The 18,489-nt window shown below is 40.9% G+C and overlaps 2 long non-coding RNA genes across 2 annotated transcripts in view; one reads left to right on the forward strand and one right to left on the reverse strand.

Annotated features, from left to right (window-relative positions):
• The window catches only part of LOC114673561 (uncharacterized), a 617,687-nt gene that overhangs the window by 294,584 nt on the left and 304,614 nt on the right, over positions 1–18,489 (reverse strand). The window lies entirely within an intron of this gene.
• LOC114673564 (uncharacterized) lies at positions 1,254–12,475 on the forward strand. Its single transcript, XR_013407903.1, has 3 exons — positions 1,254–1,537; positions 8,789–8,873; positions 11,134–12,475. It is a non-coding gene; the product is annotated as an uncharacterized LOC114673564 (long non-coding RNA).

An 18,489-nucleotide genomic window follows, 5' to 3' on the forward strand; every position in this document is an offset into this window, starting at 1 on the left:
TTAAAGTTAGGCCTACACATCCAGTCCTTTCCCTTCAAAGGAAACTTATTATAAACTGAGGCATCCGGAAAAAGGTTATCATGAGGTTTTAATGTCATTCTCTGCTCTCTTCATTAACATATAAATAACCCTAGTACAATTTTTTCCTCTTGTTTACATGCAAATATATTTAAGAACTGAACTGCCCCAGTTGTTTATGATTGTGTCCATTCCATAATCCCAAAACAATTTTAAAAAGAGAATAAAATTAATTATTTATTGGTTTTGTGTTTTTCTCCTTCTGGAATCCATTAAATCAACCATATTTTATTGAGTTTCTCATTTGGAGAAGGAGATGATTTGTCTTGTTTTTACATTTTCCTTTGTTCTTACCTTGGCAATTAACTATTGGATGATTTGTTAATTAGATAACTGACATCCAAAGGCACTTCATTCATTGAAAAAGTAAAATAATAACAGCTCATCGTCTAGGGAAAAATGCAGAGGAAAAATGATCACATTTTTAACATCGTGGTCGATGCAGGTAGTTGAACTTGTATATGTTTACCAAACCACTAAATGCAGACTAATGCTTTTGGAAGCTAACTTTAAGATGAATAAACTTTTGCTTATCCTAATTGCCCTTAGGAAATGACAGCACATGTTTAATAAGAAGGAAAAAAGTAGAGTGGGTTTTCGTGTGGCTCTTTCCTATGACATTTCTTACTCCACTTTTAACAGAATCAACTAAAATCATACGAAAAAAAATCATGCCCTTTAAACTTGTCTATGTTAGTTCTTTATAACTCAGAGAAGCCCCACTATTCATTTTCAGCATCAAAAAAAATCCCCACCCTCAAAAAATACTCGTTTACCCTTGAAATTGTTTTTGCTATCACCACATGAATTCTGAAGAAAGGCTTGATTGTATTGTTAAATCAGTGTTGATTTAAACATGGATCGACCTCCCACATAGCCACCATAACTGAGTAGTTGCTAGAACTGAAAGAAACGGGAAGGAAATGATCAAAATTTCCCTAAAAGCAGTAACCCTCCCTCTGCACAAATTGCCCTGGTAGGAAAAATCTCAGTCCCGCCTACCCTAATGTGAACTAATTTGGTCTACAGTGACACAGAGAAGGCGCACATAAGGAGACATTTTCCAATGTTTAGAATTCTTTTCACTGCTATAGAAAGCATCTTGCTATAGTAAGAAAAAGGCCAAAGATCTGCCTTACACAGCTCGGGATCTTTCTCCTTTGGCCTTAGCATTTGGGGCTGGAGGTACTATTTGTGGAATGAGGCTGAGGAAATGAGCCAAAATGAATTTCAGGCTTGCCAGAGCTTACAATCTTAATGTAAATTCAACAATTAGCAATGCCTCAGCTGTGAAAGCTGGAAAAAATTCCACACATCAGATGGTGAGAGAGGCTCGTTGGAAAAATGGAAAAATCATTTCCATTTTACTGTTGTTATGCTGTCAAGTCCTCGCTCAACTAACCTTGAAAGCAGACCTGAACGCTATGAGTCATCGACTCATGAAGATGCCCCCAGAAAGGTAACGTCCTTATTCGTGCAAAGTAGAACTATGAAACTGTACAAAGTCTATGCAGGGAGATTTAAAACATGATACCATATGAGGAACAGGATGTATCATCAGCTTCAAAAACTGCCGAGGTTAATGGATGTTGTTGGATGCCAAGAGGATCCAATTAAATTAAGATACTTCTTATAAGAATCAACAGCTCTAACATGTCCTTGTCAGCCTAAAGCTTATAGCAGGTGTGATCCTGTAATATGACTTTTTTGTGTTTGTTTCCTGAAGTTTTTAAAGAAGGCAGAAAACACACATTATACACCATGGAGTCAATAGCTGCCTGTGCCCAGCAAAACGTGGAGGTCTCCTTCCCTCATTTCCCCTCCTTGGGGTTTTTCTAAATAGGAAGAAAAATGTAAATATGCATGTGCATATTTCATCATCCAATTGGAAAGAATATAATGATATGGGAACTTGAGGGAAAGACCTGAAATTCTAAGGACTTCACATGCTAAACACAATTACTTACTCTCTGGGGGGCTTTCCCCAAAAATCTTTCACCATTATTTTTGTTGTTGGTCATTACAGATGATGCAAACTTTGCGACCATCCTCAAAACCAAGGACCATGTTCCATTTAAACCTTTTAATCAATTACACATCACACCCAGTCTGGGAGTAAATCTTGCTAGTGCCCTCAAGCTTTCTTCTTCATGACTTTTCCTCATTCCTTCACACCATAAAATACCCCCCTTTTCTATATTAAACTCTGTTCTGAGTGCAGATCAAACACGATCAATATTTTAATACAAATGTCCCCCAATTTTTCTCCATCAAACATCCATTCAGCTTATATCTTAGTTTGGATTTCCCCCCGAAAGCACAGCCTGAGAAAGAATTCAGGTGCAAGTAGTTTATTTGGGACATGATCCCAGGAAGCATCGGGGCACTCTGGGGAAGCCAGATAAGGAAGGGAGGAAAGCAAGTGAAGTTCCTACTGTGGGCAACCATGCTGAGATCCCACTGGGGACCTTCTAAAATACCGCACTTCACATCCCAGATTGTCCCACCAAGGCACGTTCATCCACCAGCTCATGTTCCACATTGTTGGGGGATTACTTGCAAGACTGCTTGACTCCGCAGAGCTTCCAACCTACACAGTGCACAGGCAAGGGTGCACTCCTGTGGCCAGAGAACATCCTCTGGCAAAATGGTTGCAGAGTGCCCACTAAAGCTGCAAGTGATCTTCAGAGAGGACTGAGTGGACACAGGCAGGGCTCCCCCAATGATGCCCACTACCTACTGCCTGTGCCTGACCAGGCACATGCTCAGCTATACACACAATGGGTAGTTTTGTTTATTGAATGAATATTCAGATATATATTCTCTCCCCTTTGATTGTCTAACTGAATTATGATTCGTATTTGTATCTTCCCTCAGATAGAACCTTTAACCCAATCATTCATTTGCCCATCTTTTAATCTGTACAGAGAGCTTCCTGTCTCCATTCTGCAAATACTTGTTTTGAACCCAATTATCTCAGCGCTCTTCTCTCCCTTATGCACTGTCAAGACAATTTACTTCAAATGGGCAAAGAGCTCCAGCTCACGGCCCCTGCTTTTGAATCTCAGGAAAATAAACGGATATCTTTCTCAACCACAGGGCTGTATCGTGAGTCTTTTTCAGAAGTTTGAAAAATGTTTAATTATTTCAGATTCACATTATGTTCTACATCTATTTACATACGTAAAAAGGAAATGTGTTCTTTTATATTAGCTTCTTATTCAATCAGCAAATAAGGGCAAAAAATTTCACCGCAGCAAATTCTGTTGGTTTTATATTTAAATCACAATTGTTTCTTTGTAAAAGAGCTTGTAGTAAAGTCCATACAGAACTAGAAAGAATCGTGTGCCCAAAAAAATGCGAGCTGCCATTCAGAAACTTATTTTGTTTTCCATATGAGATATTAACTACTGATTTTTCTTTTTCCTATCACATTGTCCTGTTCTTACAGCCTGGGGTGGCTCTTAATCCTTGTTTGTGGAGACTGTAACACTTTATCGATTCTCAAAAGATTTTTCTATCTGAGAGTGATTTTTTCAGTGTCACTAGTACATCTAAGTACTTTGGTGTACATGTGTGCTGGGGATTCAGGGACATCATTTCTCACCCTCTGACATGGCCTAAGTACTACATTTCCTTAAAAGTTGCAGAAATAGCCTTAAGGCTATTGATGGGAGTGTCCTGTAGGGTCTCTTGTCTGGCTCATATTTGTAATGAACTTGCCTTTAGACTACAGCGATAAAAAGGACATAATCCTCAAGTGATTCATAATCCTTAAGAGAAGCTCCGCCAATTTATGTGGCAGGCCTCAATCTCATGTGAAGATTTAATGAGAACCACATGCAGTTAAAAGTATACCCTGCATCTGTCACAGCAGATAGCTCTGGAAAAGCAGAGCAATACCTCGTGTGAAGACGAGCTATTCAGACATTTTTAACTGACAGCAATGCAATGACCCTAACAGAGAACTTGGGGGAAAGAGAAACAAAAAAAATAAAAAAGATAACCAGTGCAGCAAATATTGATCCATTATATGCTTTCTGGTAATTTCTGAATATTCCCCAAAAGAAAAGCAAGACATGGATAATTTATGTGCCTATTGAACGTAATTTTCCAAGCATGAATGGCTGAAGGATTGTAATTTCTTTCCCCCCAGTCATTTTGGATCTCCCAGAGGTCATACAAATAACCAGCATCCTTTCATCCTAAACACCGCTAAGCCCAGGTTGAGATACGAGCCTATTAAAATTCGGTTTAAAGAAGAATTTTATTTTGCCGATGATCTCATTTATTAATTGCTGACTGCCTCTTAAAACCTTCAGTGGAAGACAAAGAGACCTTCAAATCCTTTCTCTGAGAATTAAAGCTTTCATTTAAGGATTCCAGATGGGCTGTATTTAGGTATTAAAGTTCAAGTACTTTAACCACCAAAAGATGAAAGGAATTTTACCCAGTTTTGTTCCACAATTGCCACCCAGTATTTCTTCAGTCCTGGCCAAATTGAGCATCAATTTAAATCAGATTTACTCATGGGACCCTCTGTAATCACAGTCAACACAAGATATTAGGGAGTTTAGGAAACGGGTCTATTAAATGACAATTAAAGCTGTCAGCCTTCCAGAGCTTATTTTCGGTTAATTTGATCCTAGTAGACAGTCGTATTGGACGGCTGTAAACAAAGAGGTTTGCTTTGCAATACAAGCTGAGATCCAGAGCTGGCTGCCTGGAACCTGGTGAAGGTGCGGGCCTTAAGATGGCTTCAGCTGTTCCTCTGAATAAATGACTTCAAAATCACTTCAACTGTTTAAATCCTCCTGAAAGTCCTAACGCTCAGCCAAAGAAGAGTTTAACTGGCACCTTTCAGAGAAAGGAGTCAGCAGTGAGGTTCTGGGTACTGACTAGCATTTCCTTTGGATGTGAAGTCTCACGGAAATTATTTAGGACTAGGTGTTCTCCATCCGGCATATAGGCAATAGTAAAGAGAGCACTTTGCACTTAGAATGTGCCTGAAATCACCTATCAAAAGTCTTAGGTTATCCACACCCTTTAACGCAGGGCTCTCATCTTCAGGGGTTTATTCTGAAGAAAGAGTCAGATAATTGTGCAAATGCATGAACAAGTATGTTTGCTGCAGTATTCGATGTAGACAAGATGTAAAGCAGGCTTGGTTTTGTGACTCTTCCTGCCTCATTCTCCTTAAGCCACCCCAAACCCCATATCATTTTTCTCTGCCTTAAAAACCACTTCAATGTCTCTGTCCTCTTAGGCATTTAGCTGGAGAGCGGTGTCCTCCACAGGTTGAAAATTCCAGGACCTGGGCATTTCTCCATTCCACCCTTGGATTCATACTCTCTACAGTCCGCAAGGCTAGAAAAACAGATACATTTTTTGTACGTTTTTATACTAAGGTGTTCATGGATTAACGTTGCTTCTACTAAGTAGTATTTTATATTGTAAAATGAGATCGTCCTAAAGACAAGACTTTAAACCAAAAATGGGAATTTCAGGCTCCATATCAACCCAGCAATAAGGATGTTTGTGGTTTAAAATTCTTTTTAAAAATATCTTTTCAGTGTGTGGGTGTGTGTCTTAGTTTATTTGTTATGTTTCATTATGAATAGATATGCATGCTTATTATAGAAAATGTGGGAAATGAAAGGAGAAAAGAAGACAAAATTCATCCATATTCCCACCATGCAGAAATAGCATTTTTAACATTCTATTGTGTTTCCTTTCAGTCTTGGTAATATGCACAAATGTTTGTTTTTTCTCTGGAGTCATAATGATAGTATATGTACCATTTTGCATTTTTAAATTTTGCACAGTTATGGAAAAATATCAGAATAGTTCTACACTAATAAGGCTTTCCATGGGATGACACTTTACAGTAGTTCACTGTTTCACTCTTTCTTTGCGTATCAATTTACCTGCCAAGGATACTTTAAAAGCATTTGCCTCCTCTTTATGGGCTTCCCATTCACTCCCATCTCTATGTTACATTGGAAACCTTCACTGTATCTAGCTGGTAAGTAAATTTCTCCAAATGAACACTTCAGAGGCATTTAAACCAGAGCAACTCCATCTTGAATAGGAGCTGGGTAAAATGAAGCTGAGACCTACTGGTTTGCATTCCCAAGAGGTTAAGGCATTCTCAGTCACAGGAAGAGATAGGATGTCAGCACAAGATACAGATCATGAAGACCTTGCTGATAAAACAGGTTGTAATAAAGAAGCCAGATAAAACCCACCCAAACCAAGTGGCGGTGAGCGTGACCTCTGGTCGTCCTCAATGCTACACTCCCACCAGTGCCGTGACAGGTTGCACATGCTATGGCAATGTCAGGAAGTTACCCTATATGGTCTAAAAAGGAAAGGCATGAGTAATCCCCCCATTGTTTAGCATATAATCAAGAAATAACCATAAAAATGGGCAACCAGCAGCCCATGCTGCTGCCCTGCCTATGGAGTAGCCATTCTTTATTCCTTTACTTTCTTAATCAACTTGCTTTCACTTTCCTCTGTGGACTCACCCAAAATTCTTTTTTTCTTTTTTTTTAGACTGAATTTTGCTCTTGTCACCCAGGCTCGAGTGCAATGGCGCGATCTTGGCTCACTGCAACCTCTGCCTGCCGGGTTCAAGCGATTCTCCTGCCTCAGTCTCCCAAGTAGCTGGGATTACAGCCGCCCGCCACCACTCCTGGCTAATTTTTTGTATTTTTAGTAGAGATGGGGTTTCACCGTGTTGGGCAGGCTGGTCTCACACTCCTGACCTCAGGCGATCCACCTGCCTTGGTCTCCCAAAGTGCTGGGATTACAGGCGTGAGCCACTGTGCCTGGCCCCCAAATTCTTTCTTGTGCAAGATCCAAGAACCCTCTCCTGGGGTCTGGATGGAGACGCTTTTCCGGTAACAATATCACTCAATGCAGTTCTGGAACACGGAAAGAACTGGAGTGTGTTTAAACAATGTAGATGCAGCTGATGCCAGCAGGAGGATGCAGGCTACAAAGGGCAACCCCGCAGGAGGGCTGGGTCACAGCAATCCTGGCAAGAGTTGCCACCACCACAGCTCTCCTCTGGGCTATTTAGGACAGCACCCTGTTGCCCACCTGAGACTCAGCCTCTGCTTGCAGTTGCTTCGGGCACCATAGGAAGCCCCTGTGATAACACCCAAGGGCTCTAAAAACTGTGTTCTCAGTGTGCCTGAAGACAGCTCATTTCTGCCACCAAAAATATACTGTCCCCCTGCTCCCTCACCCCCCTTCACTCAAGAGCATGGACTGAAGTTGTAAGGGGGGTGTACGAGTCCTACAGTTGTTTATGATTTGGTGAGCACATTCCCATTTCTATCTGGGCCATTTTTTTCCTAGTTTTTTCTTTTTTTTTTTTTTTTTTTTTTTGAGACAGAGTCTCGCTCTGTTACCGAAGCTGGAGTGTGGTGGCGTGATCTCAGCTCACTGCAACCTCCACCTCCTGGGTTCAAGCAATTCTCTTGCCTCAACCTCCTGAGTAGCTGGGATTATAGGCATGCACCACCAGGCTTGGCGGGTTTTTTTTGTATTTTTTGTAGAGATGGGGTTTCACCATAATGGTCAGGCTGGTCTTGAACTCCTGACCTTGTGATCTGCCCACCTCGGCCTCCCAAAGTGCTGGAATTATAGGTGTAAGCCACTATGCCTGGCCTTTTTTCCTACTTTTGCTGCTTACCTTGTATAATCCCACTTGGTAACTGATAAATTATTTTGGTAACAGGCTCAGATTAAATGGAGAAGGTGCAGCCAAACATTTCTGAAGGAAACAAGGTGGGGAGATGCAACATTTTTAGTCAACCCAATTAGTCATACTTTTTAAATAATATTTAAAGAGGATATTAAAAGCAGAAGAAGATGGGAAGGGGTAAGATGAGGAGAATGAGGTAGACGTCAGCTGATATGGGTATCTTATTTATAAATGGCATGTCATTGTATTAGTGGATTTGAATTACATCAAACATTTCTATAAAGATTGGTTTGTATTAATTTTAAACATGTTTTAAAGAGCCTTTTGTTCATTTAGGGAAGCCTTAATAATATTTACAAATAATTAATAAACACTTAGGAGGGCTATCAGATTTCTAGTAACTAACAATATGCTGATCTACCCAGAGACTTGGAAAGAGCTAGATTCACAATGTATGATGACTAGCTACCATGTTTGCTACCCTTCACATTGGAGACGACGTACACAGCATAGTAAGAACACTAGGAAAAAATGGCTCCTTCTCCTCACCTAGCAACTGTTAACCCCCATGGCAGCAAGTGGGGTGCTCAGAAATGGCTTATGAAGCAAAAACTGCTTTTCAAAGGAGATTCAGGGGACTGGGGGAAATGGGATTCCCAGGAAGTCAGAGCTTTCTTCTGAAGCCTTGGCCATGAAGTCATTCAACTGGCCGTCATGACTCTTTTCAATCTCCAATCCAGGTCTATTTAGTCTTCTAATAAAAACAGAGGAAGGAGGTACCCAAATTAGAATAAAAGGGCAGAGGAAACTGAAATGGTCAACAATATGCATTGTTACTCTGCTAAATGACTTGACAGGTATATAGCTCAGTAGAATGAAATGAATGGTGTGTTTATTTTTCTATGTTCTTATGCAGTCAGAAGAAATTCAGGAAATGAAATAGAATCTCCATTTTTAAAACAAATAATTACTATCCTATTTAATTTTTTACAGATATTCTTAATTATGTTTTCCTGCCTCTACAAGTTTTTTCTTCATGAAGAGTTCCCTGTTAGAGACGTTGCTGCACATCTACCTGGTGAAGGCATAATTTTATCACTCTTATGATTAATCACTTTATAGGATGAATTGACCTCTTCAGGTTTTGTAAAAATGACACATTTATATGTTTTATCACAGTAAAAAAAAAAAAAAAAATCAAAATAACATGATGTACTGAAAAATCATGAAGAGATGCCTCAAATCTATTTTTAAAATTCTGGGAAACCAGATATTTGGAGAAATTATTTAAATCACAGTGAAAAGACACATCATTTACTGGTTAAAACTTGGCATGCTTTAATAATGCAACAGGGTTTATAGGTCCTGAGACCCTTCCACTAATCTTTCTAATGGTATAAACTATGTTCAGGGCTGCCATTTCCCAAAGGACTGAGGACTAAGCAGAGAAGAGCCAGTCTCTAATCATGGTCTAAAGACTTCAAAGAGGGTCATCTTCTGGCTTCTTTCTCTCTGCTCTGGTTCCCAGCAACCAGCCGTGCTGTAGACTTTTCACTATCTCTGAGGGAGGGACACCCAGTCGATCACATTCATGCTCAGTTAATTTGGTTTTTTTTTTTCTTTCTTTCTTTTTTGTAGAATCCAATGGCTATTAGCCCTTAGGGGAAACCATACAGCAGCAAAAGCCACAAAGGCAAGATAGAAGGCTTTGCTATGTACCCTATAGACAGCACTACTTTTCTCAGATTCCAACCCTCATCCTGATTTCACCTTGATCCTTTGTAAAACTGTGCCTCGATTTTCACTTTGTGCTTTCAGGATAAAAGGGTCTTAGGCCTAACTCAGTTTACCAATACTCCAGCACCCATTCTAAGTATGTGCTATCCTGGTGCCTGTAGCATGGCACTCCTGGAGGTCAGACTATGTTTTCTCACCTTTTTATACCTGGGACTGGCATACTGGAGGCCTCAGTGAGTTTATAAAAGAAGGGAGAAGGGAAAGGAGGGAGGCAGAGGACTGCATCCAGACATATAGAATATGTGAACGTTATTCAGTAAATTTTTGAAACAACATCTTTGTTCATGTACTACGTATTTAATTTTTTCACCCAAGAAAAGAACATAAGAAAGTGCCAAAGATCACAAACTACAATTTGATACCAGTGAAATAAAGACCAGTCATAACAATAACAAAGTGGGATTTACACCTTAAAATGCTTTATTCTCACCCTGACATTCTAATTTTTGTAGCATGTCTTGAAAATAATAGGCAGTGATCCCATTAATATTTTTCAACTGCAAAAATCTGAAGATTTGAGTATGATAATGAGCATGATAAGAAACAGTATGTTTATTCAGTCTTGAAGGATCTCTCCACAACTTATTTACAGCAAAGGGGAAAATAGTACCTTCACAGTGGCAGACACCACCTTAGCAAAGTGAGCAAAGCTCACGTCACTAGCAGGTACATGTATCAACACGACATACTCCCTGATAAGATGCACCGAGTTGGGAGGCTTGAAGTCAGGAGTTCAAAACCAGCCTGGCCAATAGAGTGAAACCCTGTCTCCAGTAAAAATACAAAAGTTAACGGGGCGTGGTGGCACGTGCCTGTAGTTCCAGCTACTCAGGATGCTGAGGCAGAAGAATCACTTGGATCTGGGAGGTTGAGGTTATGTGAGCCGAGATCGCACCACAGCACTCCAGTCTGGGCAACAAAGTGAGACTCCATCTCAAAAAACAAAACAAAACAAAGATGCACCGAGTAGGGCACAGTATCACTATTGTCATATTCTTGCTGAAAACGCATAATCAATTTGATCATGAGGAAAACACAGACAAACCCAAACAGAGGGAAAGTTTACAAAATAACTAACTCTTATTTTTCACAAGTGTCATAAAAGTTCAAGAAAGACTGAGAAATTGTCCCAGAATGGGAGAGACTAAGAGGTTGGGGCAACTAAATGAAATGTGTGATCCTTCAGAAATTTTTTAATAAGGTCTATAGATTAGTTAATAGTATCACATCATGTTAATTTCTTGGTTTTTATCATTATATAAATATTATGTATCACGTTAACGTTTGGGAGGCTGGGTGAAAGGTATATTGGAATTCTTTGTACTATTCTATTACTTTGTTGTCTATCTGAAATTATTTTAAACAAATAGTTAAATTTTTTAAATTAAACAATTCTAAACATGTAGATATTAGATTTCAGTGCACATCTGTGAGCACTGAATCTGTGGGCATATTCTTGAGAAAAACAAATAAAGATTGTAAAGTTGCTGGTGTTTACTTTATGTCCGTGGATAACAAACATTTTGCCATTTTAATTACAGACAGAAAGAGCTACCGAGAGTCAGAAAGACAACCTAAATTGGTATGTCTGCATTGACGAAGCAGTTCAAAGGGAACCAGGGATGCATCTTAGAGCCACACCAAGGAGCCCATCTCGGTCGCTGTCACAGCCTGTGCTACCAGAATCAAAGGCAGGCTTTTCTCTGATTGGTTAGGTCAGGCTGCTAATGAGGCGAAGGTCGTGGATTAGATTCATTCTCAGGGCCTGTGAATGTCACTTTGTCCCTTGGCATTTTGCTGATCACAAGGGAGCGAGGTGTAAAAGTTTGACTGCAACAGCCAGAGGCCAGCCCTACTGTGGGAAGGAACTAAAACTCTCACCATCCCTAAGGTCACCTTTAAACATAATGGACACACTTGAATATAATCACTGTCACCTAAATGTGATTCAAAAATAACTGCCCAGGAAAGGAATCCTTATTATATTTGCTTTCCTCTCTTCCACCTGTAATTAGGAGACCTGGAAGGTTGAGGCTGGTTGGCCTCCGTGCAAGCCCAGACATTCTAGTGAGCACCATTGCCTCTGTAGCAGAAGTGTGAGATGGCTTTGAAGGCTGTGCTCTCTGATTTAACATCACTTACGCAGACACCAAAGTACATAAAGCATGAGGCTCCTCGCCTTGCTCCTGACAGTTAGACATCTTTCAGCTTCCACCTTCCAAAAAATTGTTGAGAGGTGGCTCCATTCATAAAGACTGTGTTCCTGAGTCTCATGTTTTTACTCGGAGAGCCTCCCTGATGTACTTAGGATTCCAAAGTGGGAGGTAAATACGTGCTGGAAAATCATCTATTCCAAATATCAGCAAGTTTTACAGCCAAAAGCAGCTAAGGAATTAGAAGAGGTTTCAACATATGATTAATTTTAGAATCGTAAACACACAAAGTGATTTGAAAGTAAATGTACTTACAGGGTGAAATACAAAACGAAGTTAGCAGGCTTTACTCGCTTCCACCTACAGTTAGAACAATTAGAGATGCACTCCCCGAAAAGTTGTCCTTGAGATTGTTTAAACATAAGGATTTGTAAATATCAGAAGTCAGGAAACAGGGAGGTGTCTCTGCAAAGCAATGCTGTCTGCCTCTCCACTTTCTCCACTGAGCTGTGGATTTTCAGGTCTTCCCCAACACTTTCAGTCCAGGTAAGGACTGGAAATGTAAGCAAACAAACCAAAGAAATTTCTAAAATCCCTCTCGCTTCTCCTGATATCAATGTACTCAATAGATCGCAGATAAATTAGCTGTTTCACTGGGTTGGCACTTGTCAGAAGCTCCTCACAATAATACAAACAAAATAAAATCTAGAAATGCATCTTCCAACTAAAATTTGTGAAACTATGTTCCATCTCTGCTGGGTAAAGCTGAATGCAGCTACAGAAATCAATGTCAGAAAAACCAACAACTGTGGAGTAGAAAGGAAGTAAAATCCCTCAAGACTCTAGAGCCACTGGGTTGTAAATATTCTTAAACCCAGGCTTATAAGACACAGCTGCCAGCCCATATCATACTAAAATGGTTGTGTCATTTTCAGATGAAGCAATTCACATTTGACCACTGCATCTTGATCTATGATTCCCCAAAGGCAGACTTGAATAGACTGCTCTGTGTTTCTTATAGATTTCTACTATCCAAAGAACAGACTAATTTTACATTTCTATCACTCAGTTCCTTTATAAGTTATACCAAACATAAGGAGTAAATAGTCTGAATGATTTCCCTCCCTGGAAATATTTAGAAAAGTTTATCTCACTTCACATACACATTTTGCAAGGGAAGGTTACCTGTAACAGATTGGTGCATGAAATAATATAAAACAATGTCCTGGCTCCAAGCAAAGCATGGAATATAATGAGAACTTACCTCCTAGCGAGGGCCCAGTTTCCCTGCACCGTAGGCTGAGCCCATGAGGGCATGAGTAGAATCATGTCTATTGTTTGAAAGACAGACAGAAAAGCAGTCCCCCATTAAGAGGCTGACCCCTCCATCTGATTCACCTGACCCCTTTTCTGTTCATCTGTGTATTTGGGAATCACAAAGAATTTCTTTTCACAGTTTATTCAACATATTTGCACCCATTATCTTATGGAAAGTAAAAAGTGTGATGATCATTTTGTAGAGGAGAAAACTGAGACTCAGGCAGAGGCGATCTTGGTGACATGGCTAGGGCCTGCAGAACTGTGCAGCTACTCCGTGGTCCTAGAATCAAATTCTGTCTCTCAGGCCAGAGTCGCTCCACGTCAGCATCACATTTCTGCTCAATATCCTCAGTGTCTGCGTGTGCTGGCACCTTCCCATCACCTGTCTTTTCCTCTCAAAATCCACAAAACGCACATTTGCCCAAAGAGCCCCTATTAATCATACTAAAACGTCACCTGAAACTGAATGCTAAGTCACCTTAACCCTCTCGTTAAAGGAGAAGGGATTTGAGGCTTCTGTCTGTAGGGACCAGGAAAGGGGTCTGGATCCAGACACCAAGAGAGGGTTCCTGGATCTCACACAAGAAAGAATTCAGGGCAAGTCAGCAGTGCAAAGTGAAAGGAAGTTTATTAAGAAAGTAAAGGAATGAAAGAATGGCTACATGGTTGACAGAGCAGCCCCAAGAACTGCTGATTGCCCATTTTTATGGATATTTCTTGATGATATGCTAAACGAGGGGTGGATTATTCATGCCTCCCCTTTTTAGACCATACAGGGTAACTTCCTGACGTTGCCATGGCATTTGTAAACTTTCATGGCTCTGGTGGGAGTATAGCAGTGAAGGTGACCAGAGGTCACTCCTGTAACCATCTTGGTTTTGGTAGGTTTTGGCCAGCTCCTTTACTGCAACCTGTTTTATCAGCAAGGTCCTTATGACCTGTACTTTGTGATGACCTCCGATCTCATCCTGTGACTTAGAATGCCTTCACCATCTGGGAATGCAGCCCAGTAGGCTTCAGCCCCATTTTACCCAGCTCCTCTTTAACATGGAGTTGCTCTGGTTCACACACCTCTGACAAAGTGTCCTTTGCTTCTGAAATTATCATCTTACTGATGTAATGGCCCTGTTGGTGATAGAATGATTTTAAAACCTTATTTTTAACTATGAGGACCAACAAGCTAAATAACAGCTTACTTACATCCAGACACAAGTACACACAAGCAGGTACCCATAAACTTGGGTAAAACTGGCTAAGCACTGGGACTACAGAATGAATTTGCAATCTGAGTAAACAAACTCCATAATGTTTAAATACTCTGAGAGGTGACACCATGCAAATGATACCCAGGAGCTGTGTGCAAAGATTGCTCAAAGACACGGTGCTTGCGTCCTCCCTCCTGGAGCATATCCCAGACCTAACTGATGCTTTTATAATTGAGATACCAGACCCCTCCCCGCATGTTTCCCAACACGGTGATATCCCAGACCCACTCTGATCTCCAGAACAAGTCCCTGAGACTCTATGGCATTATAAAGCTCTCCAGGTTGTTCTGATGCCTGCCTTCAGGGAGGGATTTCCCCCACCAAAAGAGAGAGCCACAAGGAAAAGGAAACCACCTGAATTAGTTCTTTTTCATGCTGCCATGAAGAAGTACCTACGACTGGGTAATTTATAAAGCAAAGAAATTTAATTGACTCACAGTTCCGCATGGCTGGGGAGGCCTCAGGAAACTTACAATCATGGTGGAAACCAAAATAGAAGCAGGCACCGTCTCCACAGAGCAGCAGGATGGAGTGAGTGCAAGCAGGGGAGATGCCAGACACTTATAAAACCATCAGATTTCATGATAACTCACTCATTATCACCAGAATAGCATGGGGGAAACCACCCCCATGATTCAATTACCTCTACCTAGTCCCGCCCTTGACATGTGGGGATTATGGGGATTACAATTCAAGGTGAGAATTCGGTGGGGACACAGAGCCAAACCCTATCACCCCTGCTACTACCTGCTCCAAAAGCTCAGCAGCTCCCACCACCTTCCTGCAAACATGACATGAGATGCTGAAGAGACCAACGACCAGAATGGCGTAAAGATTACTTTAAACTGAGAACATCTAAACACACAGCAGCTGAGGGAGAAAAGGGCATCTCTAAACTTCCCTTGTTTTAGCAGAGCTTTCTGAGAATTCAGCCACCAATTAGAAGAAAGAAGGCTAACCCTCAGCACCTAGATGTGACAACTGAGCCACAATAATTCCCCTTCCAGGGAGCTTCCAAACAGAAAGGAGAATGACTATTAGTACCAGGATGAGAAATCATATAAAGCCTTATCACAGCCTCCCATACATCCCCACTAAAGCCCTAACCACTCCTTTATTATGATGATCTGTAAATACAAACCCTTCCTGGCTGTTTGGAGAAGACTCAGAGAGAGCTTCTGATTGCTTGTCTGAGGGAGGGAAATAGTCTTCCCTCATTCGCCTTAGGTTCTCCACCTGGGGCCCTGTAAATTAGACTGCCCAAAGACAGATTAACAGCAGAAAAGCAAACAAGTTTACTAATGTGTGCGTGGTGCATGTAACACATTGGAGTACTCAAGGATCAGTAACTCAAAGGGGCATTCAGAACCTTGGCTTTCGTAACCCTCTTGCTAAAGGAAAATGGGTTTGAGGATTCTGTCTGCAGGGACCAATCAAATGAAGGGGTAAAAGTTTGTATTTTCCTTTCCAAACTTATAGTAACAGGAGAAAAACACATGTAAGAATTCCTTCTTTGGATTGTGACTGTCATTAATTTGGTTCTGATAATTCATTGGTTATTGATCCTTTCCCTCCAAACGTAAACCAAAAATACAATTCTAAGCCCCCCAGCCAACTGAATGGACTCCTTCTCTTGACCAAGGGCATTCTAAAGTAAACCTGAAACAGCAGCTCAGGCTGTGATGGGAAGGGGTGGTCAGACATGCCTCATTATACCTTCCAACCGTTGGAATTCAGGCACAGCTGACCAGCATTAACATTAAAGCAGAGACATTAAGACTGACAGAACAGACTCTTTAATCTGATAAGAAAACATTCACAATCTACTCTCTCTGAAGCCTATTACCTGGAAACTTAATCTACATAATAAGAACTTTGGTCTTCACAACCCCTTATCTTAACCTAGATACTCCCTCTATTGATTCCAGGTCTTTAGATAAACTCTTTCAACCAATCGTCAATTAGAAAATCTTTGAATTGGCTGGGCGCGGTGGCTCACACCTGTAATCCCAGCACTTTGGGAGGCTGAGGCAGCAGATCACGAGGTCAGGAGATTAAGACCATCCTGGCTAACATGGTGAAACCCCATCTCTACTAAAAACACAAAAAATTAGCCAGACATGGTGGTGGGCACCTGTAGTCCCAGCTACCCCAGAGGCTGAGGCAGGAGAATGGTGTGAACCTGGGAGGCAGAGCTTGCAGTGAGCCAAGATTGTGCCACTGCATTCCAGCCTGGGCAACAGTGCAAGACCCTGTCTCAAAACAAAACCAAACCAAAAAAACAAAACAATAAAAAAGAAAATCTTTGAATCCACCTATGACCTGGAAGTCCTCCCCTGCCCTTCCCAGACCAAGGCAATGTACATTTTACATGTATTGTTAATAGGATTGATGTCTTATGTCTCTCTAAAATGTATAAAACCAAGCTATAGCTGGATCATCTTGGGCACATGTTCTCAGGATCCCCTGGGGCTGTGTCACAGGCTGTGGTCACTCACCATTAGCTCAAAATAAATATATTCAATTATTTTACAGTGTTTGACTCTTTTGGTTGACACCAGGAAGAGTATTGCTTTCCTGTTTTCTTCATTTTGCATCCTGAAAGTTTGGCTCGACTTTCTGCCTGGTAGGATACAGATGCCATGGAGTCTATGTCTGCTGGTTCTCAGTGGCCCTCAGCTCAAAATAATCCATGTGCCAAAAAGGTATATTTTGGGGTAGTGTATTTTAGTACTCCTCAATGTGTGATCAACTTTTCTTCTGTTAGTCTATTTATTAATTCTCAGGGCCTGACTCCTGAGAACTAAGTTAGTAAAGGAAAAGTTTTCTTCCAATATCACCAAGCCATCGAATGAACCCTGCTACTACTCACTTCCAGGATTCTTATTATAAGAACAAAACAAACCCTAATGTGTTAAACACATTATTAGTTGGCTCTGAAACTGCCATTGAAAATTGTAACAGTGAGAAAATTATGATAGTGAAAGAAATCTGATCTAACCAACCCGCATGTTGCCTTTAACCTCCACACTGCCCTTGGTCATTCCTGGGCTTGGGCCACGTTAACTTTAGGAGAAAATAAGGTTATAGTTTAAATAAGAATGGTCCTTCCACGAAGCAAACTGCCCTTGTAAAATGAATAAAAGGCACCAAGGTTAGAAGGATGAGAGGAGCCTGGATTCTGCTAAAATGTAGGTGTAAACGATTACCAGCCATTATTCTGAAGGACACAAGATTTGCAACTTCTCCAATTACTCCTGCAGATAACATCACTATTGTAGAACCCAAGATTAACATTTTGAGATGTCTTTTCAGGTTTTTGCATTTCTGCCAAACAGGTGGCCCCACCTAAACCCCTGACTCTTGACTCAACTGGTCTTGTGGCCCCGACCCAGAAGTGGACTCAGCACATGAGGAGCATTTTCCACCTCCCCATAATGGCATCCCCAACAAATGGGCAGCACCCATTCCCCTGCCTGCAAAACTATCCTGGAAAAACCCTAGCTTTCCAAATTTTTGGAGAGACTAATTTAAATAATAAAACTCTAATCTTCCACTCGGCTAGTTCTGCATGAGTTAAACTCTTTCTCTATTGCAATTCTCCTGTCTTGATAAATTGGCACTATCTGGGAAGACTGCAAGGAGAACCCATTGGGCAGTTACAGTTCTTCTGCAGCTTAAATAAGAAATTAGAGCTCAGTCTTTGAAGCCAGGACATAAGATAACTGGGGGCCGGGATCCAGGGTCTGCCTTTTCTCCTGGGGCTCTGGCTGGGATGGCTTCCTGAGAAGGAATGCCAAGCACGACCTGGCTGCTCGGAGCAACCACAGAACCCCAAATGTAACAGGAAGAGTCATAGTGCTGACACTTAGACCCCAGAAGAACCACAGGAGAAACTGTAGCAACATCTGAGCAGCTCAAGGTATGATCAACTCCTACATATCCTACTCCAAAAACTAATACAAATCAGCTTCTCAGACTTGTTCCTTGAGTAACCCACGACAATTCTACATTAGTCTGGTAAAATGCAAAAGAAATTTTTAAAAATGCAGTTACGGTTTTCAAAAACTTCTCTAATTAATCCTATTATTATAAAATGTTCAGATATGCAAAAAGAAAAGCCTACATGTTTTCATAATTAAATGACGGTGTCTTCTTC

Source organism: Macaca mulatta, chromosome 17, assembly GCF_049350105.2.
Source record: "Macaca mulatta isolate MMU2019108-1 chromosome 17, T2T-MMU8v2.0, whole genome shotgun sequence".
Taxonomy (NCBI): Eukaryota; Metazoa; Chordata; class Mammalia; order Primates; family Cercopithecidae; genus Macaca; species Macaca mulatta.